This window comes from Phoca vitulina, unplaced genomic scaffold (genome assembly GCF_004348235.1).
Source record: "Phoca vitulina isolate PV1807 unplaced genomic scaffold, GSC_HSeal_1.0 scaffold8, whole genome shotgun sequence".
NCBI classification, from domain to species: domain Eukaryota; kingdom Metazoa; phylum Chordata; class Mammalia; order Carnivora; family Phocidae; genus Phoca; species Phoca vitulina.
Genome location: NW_022589711.1, coordinates 33,555,345 through 33,567,347, shown reverse-complemented (window position 1 = coordinate 33,567,347; position 12,003 = coordinate 33,555,345). Strand labels below are relative to the sequence as shown.

At 37.5% G+C, this 12,003-nt stretch overlaps 1 protein-coding gene across 7 annotated transcripts in view; it reads right to left on the bottom strand.

Annotated features, from left to right (window-relative positions):
* LOC116633800 (glutamate-rich protein 2-like) overlaps positions 1 to 12,003 on the bottom strand; it is a 497,520-nt gene that overhangs the window by 138,507 nt on the left and 347,010 nt on the right. For 5 of the 7 annotated variants that reach the window (XR_004299784.1, XR_004299785.1, XR_004299786.1 and 2 more), the window contains one exon: positions 6,486 to 7,525. The exons of 1 other annotated variant lie outside the window; for it this stretch is intronic. The gene's annotated coding sequence lies outside the window, so the exon portion shown is untranslated. The remainder of the gene's footprint in view (positions 1 to 6,485; positions 7,526 to 12,003) is intronic. One more of the 7 variants, XM_032406504.1, reaches the window with a different exon arrangement.

The following is a 12,003-nucleotide window of genomic DNA, read 5'->3' as shown; positions in this document are numbered from 1 at the left end:
GGTTTTTCATAGATGGCTTTTATGATATTGAGGTATGTACCCTCTATCCCTATACTCTGAAGAGTTTTGATCAAGAAAGGATGCTGTACTTTGTCAAATGCTTTTTCTGCATCTATTGAGAGGATCATATGGTTCTTATTCTTTCTTTTATTAATGTATTGTATCACATTGATTGATTTGTGGATGTTGAACCAACCTTGCAGCCCAGGAATAAATCCCACTTGGTCATGGTGAATAATCCTTTTAATGTACTGTTGGATCCTATTGGCTAGTATTTTGGTGAGAATTTTTGTATCCATGTTCATCAGGGATATTGGTCTGTAATGCTCCTTTTTGATGGGGTCTTGTCTGGGTTGGGGATCAAGGTAATGGTGGCCTCATAAAACGAGTTTGGAAGTTTTCCTTCCATTTCTATTTTTTGGAACAGTTTCAGAATAGGTATTAATTCTTCTTTAAATGTTTGGTAGAATTCCCCTGGGAAGCCATCTGGCCCTGGGCTTTTCTTTGTTGGGAGATTTTTGATGACTACTTCAATTTCCTTAGTGGTTATAGGTCTGTTCAGGTTTTCTATTTATTCCTGGTTCAGTTTTGGTAGTTGATACATCTCTAGGAATGCATCCATTTCTTCCAGATTATCTAATTTGCTGGCATATAGTTGCTCATAATATGTCCTTATAATTGTTTGTATTTCTTTGGTGTTGATTGTGATCTCTCCTCTTTCATTCATGATTTTATTTATTTGGGTCATTTCTCTTTTCTTTTTGATAAGTCTGGCCAGGGGTTTATCAATCTTGTTAATTCTTTCAAAGAACCAGCTCCTAGTTTCGTTGATCTGTTCTACTGTTCTTTTGGTTTCTATTTCATTGATTTCTGCTCTGATCTTTATTATTTCTCTTCTCCTGCTGGGTTTAGGCTTTATTTGCTGTTCTTTCTCCAGCTCCTTTAGGTGTAGGGTTAGGTTGTGTATTTGAGACCTTTCTTGTTTCTTGAGAAAGGCTTGTATTGGTATATACTTTCCTCTTAGGACTGCCTTTGCTGCATCCCAAAGATTTTGAACAGTTGTGTTTTCATTTTCATTTGTTTCCATGAATTTTTTAAATTCTTCTTTAATTTCCTGGTTGACCCATTCATTCTTTAGTAGGATGCTCTTTACCTTCCACATATTTGAGTTCTTTCTGACTTTCCTCTTGTGATTGAGTTCTAGTTTCAAAGCATTGTGGTCTGAAAATATGCAGGGAATGATTCCAATCTTTTGGTACTGGTTGAGACCTGATTTGTGACCTAGGGTGTGATCTATTCTGGAGAATGTTTTATGGGCACTAGAGAAGAATGTGTATTCTGTTGCTTTGGGATGGAATGCTCTGAATATATCTGTGAAGTCCATTTGGTCCAGTGTGTCATTTAAAGTCTTTATTTCCTTGTTGATCTTTTGCTTAGATGATCTGTCCATTTTAGTGAGGGGGGTGTTAAAGTCCCCCACTATTATTGTATTATTGTCAATGTGTTTCTTTGCTTTTGCTATTAATTGCTTATATAATTGGCTGCTCCCATGTTAGGGGCATAGATATTTACAATTGTGAGATCTTCTTGTTGGATAGACACTTTAAGTATGATATAGTGTCCTTCCTCATCTCTTATTATAGTCTTTGGTTTAAAATCTAATTTGTCTGATATAAGGATTGCCACCCCAGGTTTCTTTTGGTGTCCATTAGCATGGTAAATGGTTTTCCACCCCCTCGCTTTCAATCTAGGGTTGTCTTTGGGTCTAAAATGAGTCTCTTGCAGACAGCATATCGATGGGTCCTGTTTTTTTATCCAATCTGATACCCTGTGTCTTTTGATTGGGGCATTTAGCCCATTTACATTCAGGGTAACTACTGAAAGATATGAATTTAGTGCCATTATATTGCCTGTAAGGTGACTGTTACTGTATATTGTCTGTGTTCCTTTTTGGTCTATGTTACTTTTAGGCTCTCTCTTTGCTTAAGAGGATCCCTTTCAATATTTCTTGTAGGGCTGATTTTGTGTTTGCAAATTCCTTTAGTTTGTGTTTGTCCTGGAAGCTTTTTATCTCTCCTTCTATTTTCAATGACAGCCTAGCTGGATATAGTATTCTTGGCTGCATATTTTTCTCATTTAGTGCTCTGAATATATCATGCCAGTCCTTTCTGGCCTGCCAGGTCTCTGTGGATAGGTCTGTTGCCAATCTAATGTTTCTACCATTGTAGGTTACAGATCTCTTCTCCCGAGCTGCTTTCAGGATTTTCTCTTTGTCTCTGAGACTCGTAAGTTTTACTGTTAGATGTCGGGGTGTTGACCTATTTTTGATTTTGAGGGGGGGTTCTCTGTGCCTCCTGGATTTTGATGCCTGTGTCCTTCCCCAAATTAGGAAAGTTCTCTGCTATAATTTGCTCCAATATACCTTCTGCCCCTCTCTCTCTTTCTTCTTCTTCTGGGATCCCAATTATTCTAATATTATTTCATCTTATGGTATCACTTATCTCGAATTCTGCCCTTGTGATCCAGTAGTTGTTTCTCTCTCTTTTTCTCAGCTTCTTTATTTTCCATCATTTGGTCTTCTACATCGCTAATTCTCTCTTCTGCCTCATTTATCCTAGCAGTTAGAGACTCCATTTTTTTTTTTTTTTTAAGAATTTTATTTATTTATTTGACAGAGAGAGACAAAGCGAGAGACGGAACACAGCAGGGGGAGTGGGAGAGGGAGAAGCAGGCTTCCCGCCAAGCAGGGAGGCCGATGCAGGGCTCGATCCCAGGACCCTGGGATCATGACCTGAGCCGAAGGCAGATGCTTAACGACTGAGCCACCCAGGCACCCCTAGAGACTCCATTTTTGATTGCACCTCATTAATAGCCTTTTTGATTTTGACTTGGTTAGATTTTAGTTCTCTTATTTCTCCAGAAAGGGTTTCTCTATCTTCCATGCTTTTTTCAAGCCCAGCTAGTATCTTTAAAATCATCATTCTGAACTCCAGTTCCGACATCTTACTAATGTCCATATTGATTAGGTCCCTGGCAGTCAGTATTGCCTCTTGTTCTTTTTTTTGAGGTGATTTTTCCCATCTTGTCATTTTGTCCAGAGGAGAATAGATGAATGAGAGAACAAAATGCTAACAGGGTAACCACGATCCCAGAAAAATATACACTAAACAAATCAGAAGAGACTTGAAACCGGGGTAAAAGAAAGGGAAAGAAAGAATAAAGAGAAAAAAAAGAAAAAGAAAAAGATAAAAACAAACAAAAAAAACCAGAATGTGATCAAATATGATCAGGCTGATGCATAGATCAGTGCCACACACTAGATTTGGGGCATATTTGGTCTGTTAGAAGAATGTGCCTCCCAAAATTTTAAAGAAAGAAAAACTTATATATGTACCAAAATAAGGGCAAATACGATGAAGGGATGGGATATGACTGTAAAGATGAAAATTATGATTTTATAAAAGGAATTGATAAGATAAGAAAAAAGAAAGAAGAGGATTTAAAAAAAAAAGGGGGGGGGAGAGAATGTGATCAGGCAGGAGACTAGAACAAAGCCATACACTAGAGATTTAGGGTATATTTTGGTCTGTTAGAAGAAACTGTATCCCAAAATTTTAAAGAGAGAACAACTTATATATATATATATATACCAAATATATATATATATATGTATATACCAAAAATAAGGTTAACTACTACTAAGGGACAGAACATGACTCTAAAAATGAAAAATAAAAAAGATTTTTTTAAAAAAGGGATTGATAAGATGTTGGTTGAAAAAGGGAAAAAGAAAAATTCAAAAAAAAAGAAAAAGAAAAAGAAAGTTAAAAAAAATTAACTTTGAAAGACTAAAGAATCATGGGAAAAAAAGCCATGAATTCTATGTGCAGTATTCCCCTAGCATGGGAGTTCTGCCGTTCTCATTGATTGGTAAACTTGGCTTTGGCTGGCTGCTCTTGCTGATCTTCTGGGGGAAAGGCCTGTTGCCATGATTCTCAAATGTCTTTGCTAGAGGCAGAATTGCCCCTCCCTTGCCAGGGTGGGCTAAGTAATCTGCTCGGGTTTGCTCTCGGGAGCTTTTGTTCCCTGCAAGCCTTCGGTACAGCTTTGGAGGATGAGAGTGAAAATGGCGGCCTCCCAATCTCCGCCCCACTCCTCAGTGAGCCCCCAGAGAAAAGCAGTCAATCACTCCTGTCTCCCCGGTCTCCAGCTGCACTCTGTGCTCACCTGGCCTGTGACCGAGCATTTCTATCTCTGGCACCCGACTCTGTGTGGAGTCTCCAAACCCAGCAGATCCCTGCAGTGCGCTCCCACGATGCTCCTCCTGGGGGAAGAAGGGGAGTCTCCCCGGATCTGCCGCTTGTTGGGTCACTGCTGGAAGATCAGTGGCCCAACTGTGCTGCGGATCACGGTTTATGGCAACCCTGAGCTGAGAGCCCACTCCTTGGCTCAGTCTTTGCAGTGGGCTTCCCTGCTCCGATACCTGGGAGCTCTGCCACACTCAGGCACCCCCAGTCTTTCTGTGACCCCGAGGGTCCTGAGACCACACTGTCCCAGTGAGGGTTCCACTCCCTGCTTAGCCACTGGAGCGACTTCCCTCAGCGGAGCCGACTTCTAAAAGTTCCGATTTTGTGCTCTGCTGCTCTATCACTTGCCAGAAGCGGCCTACGGATGCCCCCTCCCCCCACCGTCTATATTCCCGAATATCGCCTCGGATTCACTTCTCCGTACGTCCTACCTTCCAGACGTGGTCGTTTTTCTGTTCACAGAGTTGCTGCTATTCTTTTCTTCAATCTCCTGTTAGTTCATAGGTGTTCAGAATGGTCTGATCCCTATCTAACTGAATTCCTGGGACCAGATGAAATTTAGGTCTCCTACCCCTCCACCATCTTGCTCTTCCCCTAAAACATTACATCTTTTTAAGTTGAATTTTTTTTCCAAACAACTTGACATACATCTAATTCAAGAATTGAAGGGGTCTGTGTGTTTTCCCACAGGATGGCCAGATAGCTGTGAAAGCCTGCGAGGGCTTGATGCTGTTAGTCAGTTTGCCAGAGCCTGCGGCTGCCAGGTCAACATACAGTCTTATATTAGTTTCAGGTACATACAATGTAAGTGATTCAACACTTCTACACGTTACTCAGTGGTCATCATGGTTAAGTGTACTCTTATTACAGTTCACCTATTTCATCCATCCTCCCACCCACCTCCCCTCTGGTAACCATCTGTTTGTTCTCTATAGTTAAGAGTCTGTTTTTTAGTTTGTCTCTTTCCCTTTGTTCATATTTTGTTTCTTAAATTCCACATATGAGTTGAATCATATGGCATTGGTCTTTTTCTGACTCACTTATTTCACTTAGCACCATACTCTGTAGATCCATCCATGTTGTTGCAAATGGCAAGCTTTTGTTCTTTTTATGCTTGGTCCCTCTTTTATTTTGAACTGAATTCAATCTCTCCCCTCTTTCAATAGTATTGACTCCTATTGCAATAGTTTTGAATAAAGTATTTCTTGCTTATTTAACTCTGTCCAGCACAATTTTTCTTTGACAAGATGCAGGGTACTGCTTTCCATCACAGAGTTTTCCCATGGTCTGGGAAATTGGAAGGAAGCTTTGTACACAGAGTAAGTCAGTGAGGGTATAAGGAGAGCACATGGCTTCATTGTTCCTGGATAGTCTAAAGAAAGCATCCTGGCCACTGCCTAGGGAAGTCTTCTCTGCCAGTGGAGAGTAAAAGGATATTTAATTGTTGGCATGGGTGTTATTTGGGGTCCTATGATTATTGCCTAGGAATTCTGCAAGGAGAACTGGAGAATTTAAATCCAGGTGTGGGTAATAGATGGGATTTCCTCAAGTGGCTGCTAATGGCTGGGAGTACTCTGAATGCTGATTCTTTCTAGAACACTTGGTACCTCCACATCTGGTCCCTCATTCTGGGACTGTCTTGTCACTAGGTCCACATTTCCATTATTTTCTCCCAACCTCTCTAAGTCCAGGATGACCCTCTACTCCAGTGTGAGAATTTTTTTTTTTTTAAGATTCTATTTATTTATTTGACAGAGACACAGCAAGAGAAGGAACACAAGCAGGGGGAGTGGGAGAGGGAGAAGCAGGCTTCCCGCTGAGCAAGGAGCCTGATGTGGGGCTCGATCCTAGGACACTAGGATCACGACCCAAGGGGAAGGCAGATGCTTAACAACTGAGCCACCGAGGCACCCCGAGAATCTTTTTTCTCTTTCCATGTATTCTCTCCCAGCAATTGTCTATGTACACAAGTCCTTCCCATTTCACTGAATTCTTAGAATTTTTAATTCTCTGATTTTTGCTGTATCATGCCATCACTGAACATGGACATCCGCTTAAGTTAATCAGAGTTCAATGAGCCAAAAAAAAAAAGGAAAAAATACTTCACTTAAACTTCAAAAATGTCATTCTATTACACATGTAAAATAATCAATGTAAAAACAGAGGTGTATCACTTACCTCAATAAATCTGGAAAATCACATACTCTTCCATCCAGAATTCATCCTGTCCATTTGTTCAGAAAACTCCAGTGGCTTCTGAGACAATCAAAAACATTTGACCTTCAAGTATTTCTAACTTCATTCATTTTTAGGTGCCAGGCTCCATCTGGATTTAATCCCAGTTCCTCTCCACTCTAAGAATCTCCAAAAATCTCTTCATCAGGTTACATATTTCAAGGATACATTAGTATCACCCAGATTAAGTGCAGACAAATCAACACTGAATTTAGCCCTCCTAGCCCCCTTTGAGGATCATACACATAAACTTCCATTTGAGGATCATACATACAAACTTCTCAGAAGTAAATCTGACAAAATGTGGTATCATATTAAAAAGTAAAAATAAAATTAATTCAAATCTAGTGAGACTAGCCATACAAAGCATAACTTATTTCTATAGATTGCAGTTCCTGAGCCCCTTTATAAGTAATAAAAAAGGGATACATATAAATGCTACTAATAGTAGTTAATGCTTACATATAGTAACTATCTCTAACTAGGTATTAAGTGTTCATATATTATATTCCAGAACCCCTATTTCAGAAATAGGTCTCTCTGTCCTAACATGCTGCCTATTTAGAAAAAGCTGTATTCAGATTATTCAAAGAATATACTTAGGCTGCCATAACATACAGAAGCATATAGATGTCAACTCTTGTGATATACCTAAGGGCACTTTATAACACAAAAAAGTTTTCACTGTTTAAAGCTTTTTAGAGTTTAGAGGAGCCCATTGTTCTACTTGCTTTTTGTAAAAATGATCATTAAGAAAATATTCAGTCAATGATTTTGTCATTATTTGCTCCTGTTGTTATTCATTTGGGGTATGTGTTTGCTGAATAAACACTTACTTCAGTGGCAGACACCATGCTACATGTTCTCCATCCAAGGTGAACAGGTGAGGTCTTTGTCCCATTCAAGCACAGCAACAAAGTATCCTTCAGTATCCTTCAGTGCACACAACCAACCACACCTGTGGCTTCTGGCCATTCTGGATGCTTGCAGAGGAGACAGCACAGCTTGCAAAGTCCAAATGCTGACAGTGCTTCTGACATTCTTCCATCACTACAATTCTAAGACTATCTCATCCTTATTATTTCATTTACTTCCAAAGCCACTTAGTTTTCCAGGCTCTTACTCTTCTGTGGGGGGTGAAACTCATGACATTATGAAATTCCTTTGTTAGATCCTGCAATGGCTCTTTGAAAGCCATGTGAATAAACTGAATACTGTATTTTGTTTCTTGTGAGAGAATTATTTCTAATGTCAAGACTCAAATGCTTGTCTATTTTTTTATATGTTAAATCTTTCTGATTTTATTGACCTTCTGCTCCTAATTTAGCACCTATTATACTGAAAGAGAAGGAAAAACTCCAATTGGAACAGGAAAAAGAAAATCTAATTTATTTTTTTAATATTTTATTTATTTATTTGACAGAGAGAGCGAGAGCGAGAGAAGGAACACAAGGAGGGGGAGTGGGAGAGGGAGAAGCCAGCTTCCCACGGAGAGGGAGCCCGATGCAGGGCTTGATCCCAGGACCCTGAGATCATGACCTGAGCCGAAGGCAGACGGTTAACAACTGAGCCACCCAAGCATCCCCAGAAAATCTAACTTAAATATAAACTCTCTTTTTAATCAATTTACAATTCTCATTTGTATTTTTACCTTTATGGCTCTGAACCTCAATTTCTTCATCTATAAAATGGAAATATAATACCATGAAGGGCTGCTGGGATTAAGTTAGTGTATGAATACAAGTCGAGCTCAGTGGATATTAAATAATAGTTACTATTAGCATATGCAGTATTGAGGCCTTCACAAAAGAAGTCTCCAATAACATTTTTTTTTTTTTTGCTTTACTAAAGAATTATTTCTTTTTAGTAATTGGATAAATGAAAATGAATATATCTAGCAACACTGATTCTAAAGAATTTTTTCTCTTTGTATCTTATGCCCTGTTCTTTGGCAAATTGGGATAACAATCTCAAAAGCAAATTCTTTCTAATTTTGAAGAAGAACCTGTTCTTTCATGATCTTAAAGTTAAGTTTCTTAAGAATAGGTATATAGTAGGCCAATAACACAGTCCTCACTTAGAGTAATAATAATAAATGGTGGAAGAAAGATTTTGTGTTAAAATGGTGTGTTCTGTTCTAAATATATTAAAATATGATGTATTTCAGTATTATAAATTAATGTAAAATGCCAAACAATGTTTAAAAAATACTTAAAATGATGTCATGGTGTCTAAGCAGCTACAACAGTGATTGGAAATGTTCAAACACTCTGCAACATAATTAGCAACAAAATGTGCACAGACACACACACACACATTCCAAGAAAGAGAATTCTCCCTTATATTACAACAACTTCAACACAATGAAACTTGTAAATAATCAACAAATCATACTACAGTGACAGTGAAATGCATATATGATTGTTTTTTGTTTTTTAGAGAGATTGAGCACAAGTGGGGGGTGGCAAAGCCCGAGGTGGGGCTCAATCTCACGACCCATGAGATCATGACCTGAGCCAAAACCAAGAGTTGGACCATTAACCGACTGGGCCACCCAGGTGCCCTAATTGTCATTTTAAAAATAGAGCTTACTTCAGCACAGAATATTAACTCTGCACCCAGTCAACATGGTGATTCATTGGCTTTAGAATATTCTGACTGAGAATGGCTAAAATTAACAAGTCAAGAAATGACAGATGTTGGCGAGGATGCAGAGAAAGGGGAACCCTCCTACACTGTTGGTGGGAATGCAAGCTGGTGCAGCCACTCTGGAAAACAGTATGGAAGTTCCTCAAAAAGTTGAAAATAGAACTACCCTACGATCCAGCAATTGCACTACGGGGTGTTTTCCCCAAAGATACAAATGTAGTGATCTGAAGGGGTACATGCACCCCAATGTTTATAGCTGCAATGTCCACAATAGCCAAACTATGGAAAGAGCCAAGATGTCCATCAACAGATGAATGCATAAAGAAGATGTGGTATAAAAAAATAAAATAAAATAAAATAAAATAAAATAAAAAAATAAAAAAAAAAAAAAGAAGATATGGTATATATATATATACAATGGAATATTATGCTGCCATCAAAAACATGAAATCTTGCCATTTGCAACGACGTGGATGGAACTAGAGGGTATTATGCTAAGTGAAATAAGTCAATCAGAAAGACAAGTATCATATGATCTCACTGATATGAGGAATTCTTAATCTCAGGAAAGAAACAGGGTTGCTGGAGTGTGGGGGGTGGGAGGGATGGGGTGGCTGGGTGATGGACATTGGGGAGGGTATGTGCTATGGTGAGTGCTGTGAATTGTGTAAGACTGATGAATCACAGACCTGTACCTCTGAAACAAATAATACATTACATGTTAAAAAAAAAAAAAAAAAAAGAAGATAGTAGGAAGGAAAAATGAAGGCGGGGGAATCAGAGGGGGAGACGAACCATGAGAGACTATGGACTCTGAGAAACAAACTGAGGGTCCTAGAGGGGAGGGGGGTGGGGGGATGGGTTAGCTTGGTGATGGGTATTAAAGAGGGCACGTACTGCATGGAGCACTGGGTGCTATACACAAACAATGAATCATGGAACACTACATCAAAAACTAATGATGTAATGTATGGTGATTAACATTAAAAAAAAGATACTTTTATTCTTATTAACTGTAAGCCCAAACAATTAGACTACATTAAAACAAACTCAGTACCCAGCACAGGAAAGGAAAGCACTATTCTACTACATGCAACTACATGTATTTTAAGAGGTCTATTTGAAAACACTATTTCTAAGATATTGGATGAATAAACAATGGTATGTCCACACAGTGGTACACTATGCAGTTATAATAAAGAATAAGAAATATCTATATAATTATATCTTATAATATCCACAATGCATTACTAAATTAAAAAAAAAGATTAAGCAAAGTATATATGGTATGCTGTCATTTATTTGATAAATAGGGAAAGATAAATATATATATATATATATATATATATATATATATATATGCTTCTATTAACAAAACAATGGAGGAATAAGCCAAAAAAATTTTCAAATTGATATTTATAAGAGAGCTGACTCAATACAGGAGGCAGATAGAGAACTGGGAGCCTGGCCAGCTCGGCTGGAAGAACACGTGACTCTTGATCTCAGGATTGGTGAGTTAGAGCCCCATGTTGGGTGTGGAGATTACTTAAATAAATAAACTTTAAAAAAAAAAGTAGGCAGATAGAGAACTTAAATTTCTTAGAATATGCATTACTTTAGAGATTTGATTTCTGGAAATTATAAATATTTATATAATAGCAAAACAAAATTACCTTTTTTATTAAAGAAATCTCAAAAAATTGAAAATAACATATTTTATATAATAGAGATAATAATTTTGTATCTAGTTGATGGCATATCAATACAGAGGATCTATTTCAAGTGACTTAAGAGAACATTATAATTTGATTGCATACCCCAAGGGATTATAGCATTAGGATAGAAGAACTTTAAAGAAAGGAAGTTTTTGTAATCACATTGTTGATGGTGGCGTCATTGATGCTGTTAGTGTTATTTGAAACTTCTACCGGTAATGTAGGATGAAACAAATAATTATATGATATTCTAATTCTATTTTTCCTGATAAAGAGGCTGCCATTGATGTTAACAATAACCACAATAAATGCAACACATCATATATTATTCAGTCCACAAGTTAATAAAATATTATTTTAAAAGATCTAATTGGTTCCCACTGGAAGATGCTAGGAAAAAAATACAAACTGCTAACTAGAAAAAAATGTAACCTTATCCTGTTTTCCTATACACATTCTGCCACAGATAAGAGGAAAGTTGCTCTTTATAGAAATATCTCAGCTAGTAAATTAAGAATTAATGTTAGACTTAGAACATCACCCTTTTGCAATTCCTATTAAGTGAATGAACCTAGTCATTGAGCATGAACAGCCGTTAACTACAAAAATGGAGACAACCAGACATTATGTGTTTCCTGATGTTAGAACATTACGTTACCTATAAAGTATTCTTGCTAAAAAATTGAGCTCAAATCAGATCAAGGCTACAGATCCAATTTATAGGAAACAAAGGAGACAATCCAGACCTCTTGGGTCAAACTCTTCGACCTTCCTTGTTCTTCCTTGTTCTTACACAATTCATCAGTCTTACACAATTCACAGCACTCACCATAGCACATATTGACTTATTCCTTATTCAAAGGAATAAGTCAAACTACACTATGTGAAACTACACAGGACAAATAACACAATTTTTAGTTGTTTCAACAAATACACTTGTAGCATTCTGTATACAAATACCTTAAGTATATATATATATAATATATATGACTTTATTCATATAAAATTGAATATTATGAAGGACAATTGGATATTTGGTGATATTAAGATACTAGGAGTAATTAAAGGACAATTGCATATTTTAAGAAATATATACA